Below are 17,072 nucleotides of genomic sequence, written 5' to 3'. Positions count from 1 at the left end.
ACAAACTTTAACCCCGAAACGGTTTCCAAACAACTTATCTACTAGTCTCTGTTGAGTGGCAGGTGCGTTAGTTAAACCAAACGCCATACGTTTAAACCTGAATGTACCACGTGACGGAATATAAAAAGCCGTTTTATCCCTATCCGATTCCTGATTCTGAGTTTGAAAGAAGGCACTACAAAAATCGATTGTTGACAAATAATGAGCATCCCTAAGATTATCTAAAATTTCTGATATATAAGGTAAACTATATGCATCCTTTTTGGTTACCGCATTCAGTTTCCGACTATCCAAACATAACCGATAGCTACCCGTATCCTTTCCCTTAGGAACCAAAAGTACCGGAGAACTCCACTCACTCTGACAGGGTTCGATGACATCCAACTCAAGCATCTTATCAACCTCCTCCGAAAGAATTCGTTGTTTCTCAGGAGACATCCGATAATATCGTTGCTTAATGGGAACAGCATCCCCCGTATCAATTCTATGAGTAACCACGGTAGTCAACCCTAAACCTTTCCGCTCAAAAGAAACAGAACGAAACTGATTAATAATGCTATCAACAATTGAACGCTGATCGCTATTTAAATGTTCATAACCCGTAATGACGTCATCCGAATTATTACACAAAATAGATTCTTGTTTAAAACTAACTGAATTAATATATTTCGGACAAATTTTGAATATTTTCCAAAAGTCAATACCTAAAATGATATCTGAATTAATTTCCGGAAAAACAAAAAATTTTATAAAATGAAGTTGATCTTCGAACGCAACCGGTAAACACAAGTAACCAAGAGAAAACAACTTGTTCCCGTTAGCCACAACCGCAGAAATAATATTATCTTTAAAAAGAGTATAACCTCGTTGTAAGAAATCCTTATAAAAATTACCCCCCAAAATTGATATAGACGCACCAGTGTCTAAGAGACCCGACAACTTAATGTCATCTATTTGTATAACGGCATAAGGCCTATTTTCAATACAATTATCATTACACAGAACCGAGTTTAATTTATACGATAAAAAATAAATTGAAATTGTTTTAAGCCAAGAATCCCAATCAGATTTAGAAAAATTAATATTATTACTAGTTTTAACTCGGTTCCAACTTACTCGTTTTTTTAAATCTTTAGCCCCATTATTATATTTCGATTTACATTTAACACAATCGGGACGCTTAACATTAGGCTCTCCGCAACCAAAACAAAACACAACATTCCGATCCTTAAAACAATCGGCATAAGAGTGAGAAAACGATTTACAACGTTGACAATAAACAGTACGATTCGACGCGCGATCACCGATGGAATTAATGCCCGGCTAGCTCAGTCGGTAGAGCATGAGACTCTTAATCTCAGGGTCGTGGGTTCGGGCCCCACGTTGGGCGCCAGTGCTACGTGTTAAAAAATTGTTCGTTGGGTTAGAGAGTCACCCACAACTCCTAACACGAGACACAAGAGAGAGAGTAAAAAAATCCTACAGAATCTTAATTTTTTTTTTCAAAACACACAAAATCAACTACACTAAAGCAAAGCTATTACCTAAGAACTACAACGACTCACCCACAACAAATCGCAACTAGATCCCAAGACGGCGAGAGAATCTAACCCAAAAAAGAAAAGAGCAAAAAGGGCCCGCAAACACTCGCCCTGAGGCTTATATACCCTAGCAAACCCCGCGCGTCGCGACACAACTACCCCCCAAGGTGAACCGCGACGTAATACAATACGAGGGTATTCCAAAATTAAATCAGTCGCCTAGAAAAAGTAAATAGCAACGCTAATGCATAACTGTGCTATTATACATCAGCAGGAACGAAACCAGGCGCTATTAAAAATATATGCTACATGCGTCACAAACAGTTGCCACTATCATTACTACTTGCGCCCGATCTCGTTATTCTATTTGAGCACTTGCTTACTAGAAAACAATAAATCTATACTAATAGTATAAAGCTGATAAGTTCCTAAATACGTGAGATATTTAAGGGGGGGAGGGGTCAAGTCAAATCTCATCTAATCTTATGTTGGAGGGAGGGGGGCCTCGGCAAATATCACGCAATTTTTTTTTGATTGAAACAAAAAAAATACTATTTTGGTCCATTTAATCCAGATTGTACATGCTTAAGATTTAATCTTAAGCGTAATCGTAATACGATTAAGATCATTCACTAATTCGTTCGAAAGAAAATAATTTCATTCATACTTCGACGTTATAGATCTACTGACTGTCAAACCACCATATTTGTTTTTTTTTGTCAAAACACGAAGCATTTTTTTTCTTTTTACAATAACAATCCAACGTGTTTACGTAAGAAACCCACATTTTGAAAAATCTCACGTGAGATTGGGGGATGGGGGAGGGGGTTGAATAAAATGTCACGACATCTCACCTGGAGGGCGTCCAGAAAATTTAAAAAAAAAAACACCTCACGTAATTTATGGACGCCCCCTAAGTTTTATTGTTTCTTTAAACGCATTAATTTAAGGAACTGCTGATTCGAGTTGAAAAAATCTTTTTGTATTGGATATCCCATTTACTGAGGGGCACAGCTAATCTACACAAATAAATAAAATTGGAATGTCTGTTTATAATATGAAAATAACCGTTTTTTACTAAATGCATAAGGATGTATGTATACATGGTACCTATACCAAAATAACATTTTTTAAAATTTTTTGTCTGTCTGTTTGTTCCAGTTCCATCTCTGAAACGGCTGAACCGATTTTGACGGAAATTTAATATTATTTAAGGAGTATCTTAGGCTACTTTTATTTTAGAAATTTATTTATAACTCTGCGAACTAAACAATAATCTTTTTGTTAAAATCCACGCGAACGAAGTCGCGGGCACAGCTAATCACAATAATATAATAATTAAATTGATTTTAACGTTACTCCAACGAATTGAATTACAAATCTGTAACTAATCAAAATCAAAGACAAACTTATTAATGAAACCGACCGTTAACTAACACAATAATTCATCGATGGGTCTGAACCAATCAACAGATGACCGTCGCGGATTAGGAACAGATTAGCTTCGTTAGACTTTCTCGAAACACAGCTAAGAACAGTGTCAAACAACGTTTCGAACAAAGTAAAATTATCAAAATCATTGAATGTGTGTCGACGTTAAACGCTACACATACAACATACACGATACTCGTACACACACAAAGATGGACCAACACAAATTGCTTTTTAAGTCGTCGTTATTTTTGCGATGAATGTTAAAATATTTGTTGAATTCATTTAGTCTGAGACGCGAGTGTTGTGAAACGTTATAAGGAAAGGTATTAAGCTTCCCACGCGTTACATACGTCGTGTTGGTGTAAGTAGACAAACGGTAGAACAAAAATACGATTAGAATAAAATAATACAACTTAGAAACTACATACATACACACATAAATAAATGAAGAAACAATAACTCAACGATGTAACGTAGGTACTTCGTAACCGAAAAAGGATTGAACTAAACTTTTTAACCGACATCAAAAAAGGAGGAGGTTACTCAATTCGACCGTATATATTCACATTTAAATTTCATCGAGATTTGATTACAACTTTTCGAGTAATCTTTGATAATGCGTATTTACTTGACTATTTTTTCGTCTACCTACGTTGTATTACTTGTCGATATAATTGAAGTCGGTTTTTCTTCGTTTGCTTGCAAACACAATTATTAAAAGCCTCGACTTAATAGAAGGTAAGTAGAAGTCGATACTAAAAAGTAAAATTTATTTAAGCCTACCCTCAAACGTAAGAATGAATCAGATCACGTAATATATAATATTCATTTCATAAAACTGATAATACACATATCATAGATATCATCTTGAAATCTATATATTTTAAGCCGTTAGAGTAGGATTAATTTAGATAAAAAAACTGCAAATAACTAGAATGAGATTATTTAACGCAATGTTGGCACGAGACGTGGGTCCCGACACTTTCTCTAGGATATGTTTTTATACAATTTACTTTATGTTACATACTGCTGTTTTTTTTTTACTTTCACTTATTTCTAATTTTTCGTCTCTCTTTATGATTCGAACCCTTAATAGAAGTGGTTTTTGTCAAGCATTATATCGACATTGTTTTTTACAATTTTTTTTTTATATACAACTTGGTCGGCAAACAAGCGTACGACTCACCTGATGGTAAGCGATTACCGTAGCTTATAGACGCCTGCCAAAATCCCGGAAACTATGGTCACCTTACTCACCACAGGAACACAACACTGTTTGGAAGCAGTATTATTTAGCTGTGATCTTCTGTAAGGTACTGCCACAGTCGGGCTGCTCCACATTTTGAGCAGAAAATTTCCTGCTGTGCCCTACCTCAGTTAAGCATTATATAGACATTTATTTTTACACACATTTTTATATCTACACTCCTATACATTTCAGGTTGAGTTCATTTTAAAAAATAATAGTAAGATGATTTACTTTGTCATGTGCTTTCCACAACCATCGCCAAAGGATCATACATCTATTGTAAATACTGTAATAAATTAAATATAAATCGGTCGTGTTGAAGACAATTGCAACAGTTTTCACTGTATATTATATAATTGTGTTTGCTCGCAAACGAAAAAAAAACCGACTTCAATTACATCGCAGAGTAATACAACGTAGATCGACGAAAAAATAGTAATACTTTGTTCGTATTCCATATAACGCGACATTATAAAATTGTAGAATTATATAATGTTCTACTGTTATTTCTAACATTTTGTTAGCGATTGAAGGCAGAAATTTCATAAAAGGCCCGTCGTCGATTCGCGCGAAGCGCTGACATCGCTTATTACGGCGGGTTTTTTAGTTGAAGCGGATTTATATTGAATTACGGTTTATGTCTTTTTTATTAAAAATATGTAATGTTCATGTTTTCACACAGCTCCGATGCACGACTGGAGTTTACCCCTTCAGATCAACTGTCTAAATACTAAATAGGCACAAAAAGGTTACTAGTCTAAGAATTATATATTATATTACTATATCAAATTGTAAATAAATGAATCAATAACGCCATCTATCGGAACCTAATTGCGTTATTAGAAAACGTCTGAACGCCATCTCTAACAAGGTCATTCGTTCAGTAGATTTTACTGTTCAATTTTTTCATTCCGGGGCCTTAAATGAAAATCGATTCTTAAGAAGAAAACACCAAAAACAGTCAAGTAAATACGCCATATCAGATATAGCTCAAAAAGTTCGAGTCAAATCACAATTATATTTAAATGGGATCACATGAGAAGCACCACCTATCGATTAAAAAAAGAATCATCGATATCGGTCCACCCAGTAAAATAGTAATGAGATTAATATAACGTTGGTCGACGTAAAATAGCCAAGTAAATACCCAGTATTAGCGAAAACTCAAAAATTAAAAGCTCAAATATATTTATAACGAATAAACTGCTACTCTCTACTCTAGTGGAATATTGTAATTTGATCGATAGTGAACGAAGTAATTTCATTAAATTTTGATAGATGGCGTTGTGGCAAAGTATTGAACATGACCACAGTCGTCTTAACATCGTCATGTAAATACGTGTCATCAAAGATTACTCAAAAATTGCTCATTATATCTCAATCATATTTAAAACGGACGACATGACAAGTATTAGCTTTTGATTTATACAAAAAAGATCAAAATCAGTGTACCCAGTAAAAAGATATAACGTATAATACAACGTAGGGTGACGAAAAAACCGTCAAGTAAATACGCAATATAAGATATAACTCACAAATTACTAATCAAATCTCAATTAAATTTGAATGGGACCACGTGACGAATAGTAGCTTTTAATTTATATAAGAAACGTCAAAATCGGTGCACCCAGTAAAAAGTTATGAGGTATAATACAACGCAAGGTGACGAAAATAATGTCAAGTAAATACGCGTTATCAAAGATTACTCAAAAAGTAGTTATCAGATCTCTATAAAATTTATATGTGACCACATGATAAACATCAGCTTTCGATTACAGTAAAAATTATCAAAATCGATCCACCCAGTAAAAAGTTATTGCGGATTTTCAAGAGTTTCCCTCGATTTCTCTGGGATCCCATCATCAGATCCTGGTTTCCTTATCATGGTACCAAACTAGGGATATCCCCTTACCCAACAATAAAAGAATTATCAAAATCGGTACACCCAGTAGAAAGTTATGCGGTATAATACAACGTAGGTCGACGAAAAAAGCGTCAAGTAAAAACGCATTATTAGATATAATTCGAAAAGTAGTTGTTAGATCTCAAATAAATTTAAATGGGACCAATCGGCACACACCACCTTTCGATTAAAACAAAATTTGTCGAAATCGGTCTACCTGGTCAAAAGTTCTGATGTAACATACACAAAAAAAAAAAAAAATACAGGCGAATTGAGAACCTCCTCCTTTTTTGGAAGTCGGTTAAAAAGTAAACTATAGCCAATGAACTTCATATCTTGAATAATAACCTCGACTTAAATCGGACAAAATAATGTTTGTGGCAATCTGAGGACAAGGTTTACTTTCACTCATAAACAAACAAATCTACGAGTGCTGCGTTCTGAAGTTGATAAAAATCAAAAAGCGCGAGTTGGTCTTGTTCTTATCAGGGTCAATTAAATTCCTACGTGCAACATTTCAACTGAATCGGTTTAGAAAAGTTTCGAGTGAAAAAGCACTTGTAGACAATAATCAACTCACCATAGCAATGAAGAATCCATTTTTAATAAGATCGAAACGGATACGAATCTATTTTAAATGTAATCTTTGAATCCTGCATGTCAGCAAGTTTGAAAGTAGATTGTTGTGATATAAACTGTAAACAACATCAGCACCACCTTTCGATTCAAAAACGAATCATCGAAATCAGTCCACCCAGTAAAAAGTTCTGAGGTAAACTTATGGACTGTCTGAATTAATACTAATGTAATATTCTATTGCTTCTCTTCAGCCTATAATATCCTTCTGCTTCTCTTCAGCCTGTAATATCCTTCTGCTGGGCACAGGCCTCGTGTCTCATGTGGGAGAAGGATCAGAGCTTAATCCACCACGCTGCTCTAATGCGGGTTGGCGGATATATTCCCTACTATGAGTAACGATCGCGATCAGGTGTACATGATAACAACCGGAACCGAAGGTTTAACGTGCTCTCCGAGGCATGGTGGGGAGACCCACAAGGACTGCACAAACACCCAGACCACGGAAAACATCTGTAGGGCCAATACAAATGTTTGTCATGTGCGGGGATCGAAGCCGCAACCGCCAGCGCAAAAGCCACAAACCAGTGCTGTGATTGTTGCGCCAACGCGTCGTCTATTCTATATATATCAAATATTATTCTTGATACAGCTTTTACTCTACTTATCTTATACAAGATAACATCTTGGAACCTGTATTTCGTGTTCAGAGCCACCTCCTCTTTTGGAAGTCGGTGAATAAAATCGGAATATATAAAAAAGGTTTGACACCAAGCGAGGTAGGTAGGGGTCAAGTAGCATAACATAATTTGTTGACACACATCTGTGCGAAGTTAATTTTTACCGTCTATTATTTTATTAAAGAGAAGTTCTTTTGTACAATATTTAATATTCTCAGTGTATAAACAACAGAGCTCTCTAAAAAAAACGAAAAAGGAACACTTGAAAAGTTACGCTACGAATAATATCGCGGCATAAGAATTTATTATTTATAGTTATTTTTTTACCGACTTCAGAAAAAGGAGGAGGTTACTCAATTCGACCGTATATATATATTATTATTATTATTATTCTATGTATGTTGGGGGAACTTCGTCGTTTATGAACCGATTTTGATAATTCTGTTTTTGTTGGAAAGAAGATGTGTGGTACCATATGGTAAAGATCCTGGTTTCCTTATCATATGATAAGGAAACCAGGATCTGATGTAGGGATCCCAGAGAAATCGAGAGAAACTCTCAAAAATCTGCATAACTTTTTACTAGGTGTACAATTTTAGTGATTTTTAACTTAATCGAAAGCCGTTGCCCGACTAGAAAACGGTCAGGCTCAACCAGATCATGTATCTGGACAGAATCAGGATAGAATGAGGCATGCCAGACCCGGCAAGCTCTATCAGGACCAGGTCTGGTCCAGACAAGGATAGCCTGATGTAAAATATAATCAAGTACGGTAAGGAATAACTGCATCAGGACCGGGTCTGGTCCAGATCAGGATGGCTTAAAAGAAATTACGCGAAATGAGCCTGAATCGCGCTATCGATGTTTTTTAGCGCACTTAGTATATATACAGTTGTAGTTTTTAGAGTTGCGGAAACTAGCCCGTGTTAACCATACCATACCATACCATACCATATATACAGTTATCAGGACAGTCTAGCAGGGAGTCCATTTCTACACAATGGAGCAGTCGAAAGTAATAGGAAATAGTTAATTAGTAGTTAATTATTAGAAGATAATAAATATAATTTAATTAATAATAATAATTAATTAATAACAAAAGTAAATAAAAAATAATTAATATTTAAAGTAAAAACATAAATAAATAATACATTGGAAAAAGTAAACGGAAATAAATATCATAATAATTATGTTAAGTAACATATTTATAATATCGATTCGCTTGTTTTTTTTGTCAAACAATTTTTTCAAGAATATACATTCGTGTTTTTTGAAAGGACCAGACCGAACCGGCTGATCAAGATGAGATGAGATTTCTTGATCTGGACCCGATCAGTAAATCTCATATCATCCTGATCAGGTCCAGACCAATCATCTGCGTTACATGCCTTATCTAGTCCTGATCTGTCGATGCCTGGTCCGGTCCTTCTAAGGAAGACGAAAAAATTTCTACTCGGGTGTTTATCATGTGGTCACATTTAAATTTCATCGAGATCTGATTACAACATGTGGAGTAATCTTTGATAACGCGTATTTACTTGACTATTTTTTCATCTACCTACGTTGTATTACTTGTCGATACAAGTGAAGTCGGTTTTTTTGGTTTGCCTGCAAACACAATTATTATTAGTGTATACAAATGTATATGTTTGTATTTACTTTAGTGTATTGTAGCCAGGCTATAATTAATTATAAATTGATACATTTTTATTTATTTCGTATACCTACGTTGTATTACTTGTCGATATAATTGAAGTCGGTTTTTTTTTCGTTTGCCTGCAAACACAATTATTTTCTATAATACTTACGTATTTACAAGAAAGCTACTAGCCTCTTCAGACTCCATTTACTATAGATATATATTCTATTTTGTACGTAACTACAATTCTTTTGTTGCCTTTCGTTGCTCGTTCGAATGCTTCCTTATTCATGACAAGTGGTCGTTTGGTTCTGCTTTTTTACAAATAAAGACAGAAATAATATTTATTAAATATTTATTATGTATACAAATAAATAAAATTGGTGTGTCTGTTTGTAATATTAAAATATCCGCGTTTTACTAAATGCATATGGATACTACAGCTTTCTATATGAATAGAAAAATGCTGATAAACGAAATGCAATAAATTTGTAAATTACTATTATTTACTTACATAATTCAGTAATTTCTAGTAGATTGGTTTGATATTATTTTAAGTCAATTTAATTGTATTTGTATTTAATCAGTAGTTGGTATGATTGACTTGTTGTAATATTGTATAAAATTTAAATTGTTATCTTATAACTATTTATTGTTTAATTAATAACGAATGATGTTTTCCTATTCATGTTTGTTTATCTTATTATTGATTTTACTGCTGTTTGAATTATTTGTATTTCTGTGTGTAACTAATCGATGATTTCTCATTGATTGTGTGCTTTTAGCTCATTTGTGAATTGTTTACTATTGGAAACTTTATTGGTTTGTGTATTAGCTGTATAGGATTTTTTAATTTGTTGTATTGTTGTACTGTTTTATTTGTTTAAAATAAAGTATTAAAAAAAAACTATAAAAACTAGAAATTAAACGGAAAACCAATTAGATAGTTATTTGAAATTAAATACTGCAATTCTGATTAGCTATCTTTGTATATAGTCTACAAATTAGTTTTAAATATTATCAGAAAAATGGTAAAAAAGGTTTTATTCAAAAAGAGATAAAGTGAAGTACCTACTAAATAATAAAAATGATTCGTTATTAAAATACAAAATACACATTAAATAGCAGTAAATTCAATAACAACAAATGCCTTCAAATTTGGTCATCTCGTTGTTTGTTGTTACAATTCTGACGCAGCAAGACGACTACCGGACCAGACTCTACCGGATTGTATCGATCACGATTACGATTCGGGCTGTAACATCTCACTGCTGGTCGTAGGCTTATTCCTCCATGTGGAAGAAGGGTCGGAGATTAATCCACCACGCGGGTTCAGGTGTCTATGATAACAACCGGGAGCGACTGCTCAACATGCTCTCCGAGGCACGGTGGGAGACCCGCAAGGACAGATAACCAGGCCTGAAGGGCATATTATCCGTCCCTACAAAGATAGAAAGTAAAAGTAGGTATGTAGTCAAACAACGTACACTTGACAGTCCCGTCAAAAAAAGTGTCATATTTTGTAACAAAAAAAAGGTACAGTAATAAATAGTGATTTTATGAATACTAGCACGTTATTTGTTCTCGTACTCATCCTACTTCTGGTATCGTGATCGTCGTAAAATGCTTATCTGACACGTGTCAAACGTATATGTGTATAAACGTATAACTTATAGCGTTCAAACTGTAGCCATATTGACCAGTCTATGCAGATGACGACAGTAAAACATTCAACTCTCTTCATAAACGGGCGATGCAACGGAGATAATTCTAAAGATTTAACAAACTGTTTTGTTACGAGTAGATGTGACCCGCGATCAATCAAATAAATAAAGTAAACAATAAGCAAAGTGGTCGAAAAAAAAAAGTGCCCCGTTGTATAGTATACACATGTAAGCGCCTAATGAGGAAGTGTTAGGTTTGCAGTCGATAGCGGAAGAGGCCTTGCTGCCTCCCGCCCTCCGCCGGAGACAAGCGGGGACTTTACTGACATGATTATTGATGTATATACAGTTTAGTGCGAGTTCAAACTATTGTTAAAATAATATATATTTCTAAATTATACATAGTTACAATTCAAAGCATAAGAACTAAATATAATTTACAGATAGTTATGGTACAAATAATGTCCGCGTGAAATTGCACAAAAAATTATACAGTTTATAAAAATTTGTTTAATAGACGAGGAGACATTATAATTATTATATCAGAATTTCGAGGCCATTAAACGGCGTCATCGTTTAGAAGGCTCTACAAGCTCGGCTCGCGGCGTGACGTCACAGTTGTCAACGACTTCCGCTCGCCGCGCAGATGAAGTCTCCTATTATTTCACTTCACTGGCCTTTTAATTGTGCGTAAAACGATCCTCCGACCCCCGCACCCCGCCCGCGACCCGCACCTTTCCTCGCCGAACGACATCGCCGGCTCTCCACCTGACGTGTTGTGTGTGATTTGTGAAGTACAATACGCGTACCTGTGACGTCGGCTCGCTCAGAGCAAGTCTACGAGGGCGGGTGGTAACAATGGACGCGGCTCTTCCCCGGTACGACTCCGCTCGCCGCTCTTGTCTTCGTTTGTAAAGAAAGGAAGTCTTTTCATAGTACATCTTCCTTTATTCGTAGGATTACACGTAATGCGGGCGCGGAGTGTCCTTGTTAGTCGTGTCCTACCGTCCTCATAGCAGGTAGCGGCGCATTGTCGACTTTCATATTATATGTATTGCGAACGTCGCGGTGCAGTTATTACTTTGTGTAGGTTCCGTCGCTTTCCTAATCCGTCTGTGCGGCTGCATTTCAAATTAAACTGTTTGTTTATTTTTGCTGTACAATAGCTTTACAATCTTTCCAGTATCAAAATAAATTCATATTTTCTTGTACTATGTAGTGAGTAGCATTGTTGAAGCAAAAATTGTGATTTTTAATGAAAATGTTAAGAACTCGTAGAACACGTTAATTACAAACTAGCAAGTTTACGACTTCATTTTCCATCACGTATTTTGAGTTTCTTTCCCGAGTAAGTCGTACTAAATTTTTGGATAAACATTATCAAAAATCTAAAGTAGCAGTGCTTGTAGAACGGACACAAATCATTATAGTTTCATTTGAATTGATTCAGTATTATCGGCATAGCTCGGGGCTAAGATGAAGGGAAACAAGGAGAAAAAAATGATCGAAGTGGTTTTTGTTACTTCTGTTAATTTATTATAGACCGCTATATTTTTTAACCGAATTCAAAAAAGGAGGAGGCTACTCGATTCGAATATATTTTATGTATGTTCGGGGATAACTTCGTCGTTTATGAACCGATTTTGATAATTCTTTTTTTGTTGGAAAGGAGATACCCCAAGTGCGGTACCATGCTAAGGAAACCAGGATCTGATGATGGAATCCCAGAGAAATCGAGGAAAACCCTCGAAAATCGTAGTGACGACCAGTGCGTTTGTTAATTTTTTCGTCTACGTACGTTGTATTACTTGTCGATGTAATTGAAGTCGGTTTTTTTCGTTTGCGAGCAAACACAATTATGCCTTATAATATCTCTCAATTACATATATTTTAATGTCACAATTTCACGTTACTAAAATTGTGAAAAAATCTGTAATAAAGTATTATGCAATAATGAATTATTATTTAGAAGACTCGTTGACAGCACGATGAATTAAATATGCTTCAAATCGAAAGATTTAATGAGCGATCCTTACTCGAAGTGCTAAGTACACCAGTAGTGAAGCGGGCGCAACCGGCGCAACTTTGAATAAGTTTTCGAGTAGGTATTTACAGGCTTTATTTGATATTTAAAAATCAAACACGTTTTACAAAATATATTAAACGAACATAAACGCTTAATACAAATCAAGTCTTAAATACCCATTATTAGCAAATAATCAGCAAGAAAATGCGGGTATTCTTCACGCAGCCTACAGCCATTCATTATCTTTGCGAGTCCAGACTACACACTACACTACCCACTGACCCTGACATTAGCAAGTCTTGGATTGTGAATATTTGGATCAATAACTATTTTTTTAGATAATAAGTTAAAGATATAATTTTATTAAAGGTTGCCTGGATACCGCTATAAGCGATAAGGCCGCCTTTGCATACATTATTTGTTTTTGGATCTAATCGTTCTAAAATGTATCTTCTTTTTTGTGTGCCATAAAGTTTAATAAATAAATAAAAAGTTTCACCTTAAGTAATGCTAATTTATATACAAGTTATATAAAGTCGTGCATCTTTGTATTTGAACTCGACATTGACCCTCGCCTCTATACAAAAGATTTTTGAAAGTCGAGCAAGAATAATGAGTAGGTAACCAAAAATATGAATTCGTTGAAGATTGTTAAGTAAATCACTTGACTACGCAATGTATTCTGGCTTAGGCTGGATTGAGGATTAGGGAAAACCAGGATGTTTGGCGCAAACTTTGGGAGGGGAACTATGTCCAGCAGTGGACTGCAATAGGCTGAACTGACTGACTGACTGACGTAATATTCATAGACGGTTTAAACTGAAAGTATTCGTTGTCTTTAATAATTTACTGCTTGATACCAAATCGTAATGTTGTGCCCACTAACATGTAGTAAAAAATTTGCTAGTGTTGGCTTCTTCTACCAGGGGGTCCTCATACACGGGGAAAAAGACCTATGCCCAGCAGTGGGATGGTACATGCTAAATCGTAGTGTGTAAACGACAGCTGTTAAACAATGAATATTACGACAGTCGCAGATTTGATGCAGCTTCATCTATATTCGTTCGTTCGTCCATTCGCGCACAAGTGAAATATGATTAAAGTGGAAAAAAAATATTATCTACGATTTCATTTTTGTGTTACCACACCTTAGGAATTCTAAACATTTTTTGAATATCATATCAATTAACTAATTTTTATTTTCGGTTTGCTTAAACCGAATACAAAAATCATCATATCAAAAATTTCGATCTAGCGGGTACATCGTTCCATAGCTTAATTGGCTAGAGCGCCGACACGGTCAGTCGGAGACGCGGGTTCGAACCTCGCTGGAGCGGTCAATTTTTGTGATATTCAAAAAATGTTTAAAAAAATATTAACCGACATCGAAAACCATACGATTCTAATTTTCTATGTGCGGCTGTGTGTTTGTATAAGATTACTGATATGGTAAAGCTCACTCTGGACTTCCGGAGTGCTATATGGTGGCCACCCATTACTAAGGTATAAATCATATCGCCCATAATCATCAGGTAATTCAGAATACTTCGCAAATATAAAACGTTTATTGTATTAATGTATTCAGTATTTACGTCGATGTGAGTTTTCTAGGTTACTAGTTCATTTTATTATTAATTGTTCATTGAGAAAGTGTATACTATCCACTGTACCCTGGCTCGCCAGAAATGTGGTGATTATCAAATCATAAAGTGTGAAATTATTCAATTGAGCATTTAATATTATAAATATACGCTCAACTTACTTATTCATTAAAATTACTTTGTTTTTAAAAGGTAATTTAGCGTTTTAAGGAATATTTAATAAAGATCTATAAAAATAAATTAAAAACTACGTAATATAAATATTTTTATTTAGACACACGCTTGCCTAAAAATTTACGATTGTCAAACAAAACTGTGTCAGGCGTGTTAAAAGAAAAACACCAATAAATCGAAAAATAGAGATATAAACGTAGTTTTTCAATAACAATTAAATTTATAAGCAAAATATACGATTTATGTGTGCGTAACGTAGTTATAAATACAGAGAACGTTAAACGACCTATTACGGCAATTACGAACAGTTCCTGACTCAGTAACCCGGAGCGCGGCGCGCTGGAGCGGCACCGCGCAGCGCACGAGCGCGAGACAATAAGCTTGGCTTCTAATGTTGTGTGACGTCGCTAGTGGACGGTGACGTCACGCTGACTCACGCGCACGGCTGCCGGTTCGCTATTGTGTGTTCTATGTTGTCGCATCGATATGAATGGCGCGTTGAGTGCACGCCTTTATGTCTAATCTTTTCCTATTGAAAAGTAACAATTGATTTTATTTTGTTAGTTTGAAATTGATCTGACTGATCTTACGAAAGAAATAGCTTACGATAGAAATAAGCTTACGATAGTCACAGTTTAACTATGAAATTTCAATCAGATCTGATACAAAACGGCATAAATGTGCCAAGACAACTTACCAACAAAGTAGTTAATGGCGAGTTTTTTATTAGGAAGTCTTTTATTTTTTATTATGTAGATTAGGTTTCCCCTCATATAATTTATTGGTAATAGGGGCGTCAGTTTAATTGATGTATAACAGTCGGTTGTACAAGTTACTAGAGGATATGACAACGCGTTGCTCGGCGTTCGTAGGGCAGAGATACGCGCGTGTACAATGTTTAAAAATTAGCTGTAACAACCGGCTGTTAGGTACATATAACAAACATTAAATTGTGTAACATAGGTACAGATGACGGTTATAAGAAAAAAAATCGTGGACGTTCTTAGGACGCGGGCGCCGCGTGCGACGACGCGTCGACTGTATCTATTAGCGGCGAGTGAGTCGGCGCGCGGCGTGTTGTTGCTCAACAATCTAATGTAAACAAACGGCGGCGTGACTTATCGTCGTCGCGAGCTCGATGCACCGGTAAAGTAACGATACTTTACGTTTACTGACTGAACGACTGGAACTGAGAATCTTGTAATATCATTTAAATTAAGTATAAACTAGCTGACGCCTGTGGGTTTGTTTGTGTCGTTTATTCTATGTTTATATAAAACTACTTCGTTATGATTTCATTTATTCTTCGTGCAGATTTAGTGTGAAATGTCAACATACGAAAAGACAAAAAATCTAGAAATATCTGTTTAGTCATTATCTCGCTTGCATCTGTTGGGTACAATGATTAATCATAATTCGATAACCGATATTTGTATACTTATGTAATTTTGTATGGACACTACGACGTGTCAGCTAGTCTTCTAAAAATATAATCTGTATATCTAGAAGAAAAATCGTTTTTTCAGTCAGCGATATTAAAAAATCTACTTCCATTTAATCTATTTTGCATTTTTTCATCATTAAAATAACGATTATTAAATAACGTGAATCAAAAGCTTTTCTAGATTAAAATTTACCTACTTTATAATAACCACTTTGTGATACGACAACCAACGGAATTCTGAATAAATTTTAAAGCGAATTAAAGAAATTATCGAACATATTTCATTCAATTAATATAATTTTATTTAACGTTAGGTTATTAATACAAATATACACGCTTGTGTATTTTTAAACCGATTCAAGAACACAGAAAGCACCCAAATGCCCGCAAGTTTCCGGTTGCACTTGTCAGCACTCGGTGTAACCTAACAACGAAGGTAACTCCATTGAAATTTGATAATTCAAACATACTGGACATTGTTAGGGCATCGATCTCGGGTAACGCGGTTTAAAGAATCAAAGTAAATGTTTTAAACGGTCACAGCTAGCGCTGTCATTCTCTCACGATTTCTAGTTTCTGAATATATTTGTACAAAAGCTTCACGAGATATTTCAAAAGAAAGCATAATTGGACTATTTTCTCATAATTCAGACGATGTTTTAGAAAGTAAATAGGTAGTTGTTTAATAATTTAAAATTATTTTATTAAACTCATACTCTTGTATAAAACTCGTATTCTCGAATTAAGTGAACAATGTCTACGTTAGTTTTTAGCTGGATCCCATTATTAAATCTATACTAATTATATCTATACTAATATTATACAGCTAAGAGTTTGTTAGTTTATTTGCTTGAACGCGCTAATCTCAAATACTGCTGGTCCGGTTTAAAAAAAATAATTCAGTGTTAGCCGATTTCTCGAGGAAGGCTATAGGTTACATAATACCTATTTAAGTATCTTTTCTTAAATTAACGTGGGTGAAGCCGCGGGACACATCTAGTATGATATAGGCATTACTCATTTTTTACTTTTTGCTTCCTGTTTGAAATGAATATTGGTGGAAACTTGACTGGTTTGTGCGATATCTTGTTGTTGTCTGTTATTTTTTGTGTTATGTTGTATTCTATTTGCTTCTCAAATA

The 17,072-nt window shown here is 35.0% G+C and overlaps 1 non-coding gene across 1 annotated transcript; it reads left to right on the top strand.

Annotated features, from left to right (window-relative positions):
- The first annotated feature begins 1,317 nt into the window (after window positions 1-1,317).
- Trnak-cuu lies at window positions 1,318-1,390 on the top strand. The gene has a single exon. It is a non-coding gene; the product is annotated as a tRNA-Lys (tRNA).
- Window positions 1,391-17,072: the final 15,682 nt, after the last annotated feature.

The sequence above is a fragment of the Melitaea cinxia genome, chromosome 4 (assembly GCF_905220565.1).
Source record: "Melitaea cinxia chromosome 4, ilMelCinx1.1, whole genome shotgun sequence".
NCBI classification, from domain to species: domain Eukaryota; kingdom Metazoa; phylum Arthropoda; class Insecta; order Lepidoptera; family Nymphalidae; genus Melitaea; species Melitaea cinxia.
Note: the sequence above shows the minus strand (reverse complement) of the source record. Positions and strands in the feature narration are given on the sequence as shown.